Genomic DNA, 1,113 nt, shown 5'->3' with positions numbered 1-1,113 from the left:
CCAAGGATGCAAGTTTTCCTTTTACCCTCACTGAGCTTTCATATTTTATAATCCCACTAAGGTAATGCATTGTCTTCTGCTTCTGCTTCTCACCCCCCAACATTCTTCGGCAGGTACAAGTTCAGATTTCTTCAAGCTGCATGTCTTCAGCCAGACTGCCTTCTATAAGTGATTGGGAATCTGGACTATCCCCGTCTGTTCTGTGAAAGTTGGTGGTTTGTAGTATTTCGTCTTTGGATATAAGTTTGAGTCCACAGAAAAAGCTGAAATTATGCCAACTTCTTGGCTATTGTATTTCTGAAGGCCAAGCAGAAATCAGCATTTCTGGCTGATTTTCCTTTTCACTGGAGCAATTCAGTGCTAACTGGTCACAGAAGAGTCTTTTGTAGCTGGGAAGTATAGGGTGAGGTGCAAGAAAACGGTAAAGGAATTTCTTTGAACGACCCACGTAATAAAAAAAAATAATAAAAAAAATCCACACCAGGTTTAAACCTGTTTGTGATTCCAGCTGCTGCTTCAGCTTTGGGTGCTTATAATAATTTTGATGATGGACTTTTGTCTCTGCAACTTTGGTCTCCAAAACCTCAGTGTCAAATGGCCCTCATTGCCTGGTCTAGAGTCCTTTATTAGGGGAATATACTTTGTAGCATTTGTAACCAACCTTTTTTATACACTTAGGAAGCTCCCTAGCCATCTTGGGAGATGTCCAGCACTTTCCTTGGTAGGCACTCATCTACATTTGTAGCACAGATTCTGAAAGGAATGAAAATGGAATTTTGAAAAGTGAAATTATGTATGTTCTTTTCCTTCCCTATTGCCACAGTAATCTGTCCTTGGAATGTTCAGGAACAGTAGCCCTGATTAGTCAGCCCATACCAGAAGTTGTAGATTAATGGTCCATGAGCCAGTCATGTCTTGCAGATGTGTTGTTTTGTTTTTCTGTTTATTTGGTTTGGAATCCCTTGTTGTTAAAATTGTAAATTTTAGTTGTCAAGATATAAAAATCAGGAGCGTTCACATAAAATGTGAATATCTGGTTTTTCTATATAAACTGTCACATCCAAATGTAAAATGTTAAGCTATAAAACGTATAGAAGATGGTGCAGGAGAAAA

The sequence above is a fragment of the Hipposideros armiger genome, unplaced genomic scaffold (assembly GCF_001890085.2).
Source record: "Hipposideros armiger isolate ML-2016 unplaced genomic scaffold, ASM189008v1 scaffold_470, whole genome shotgun sequence".
Lineage (NCBI taxonomy): Eukaryota > Metazoa > Chordata > Mammalia > Chiroptera > Hipposideridae > Hipposideros > Hipposideros armiger.
The sequence above is the reverse complement of the archived record's forward strand: the minus strand, read 5'-3'. Positions refer to the sequence as shown.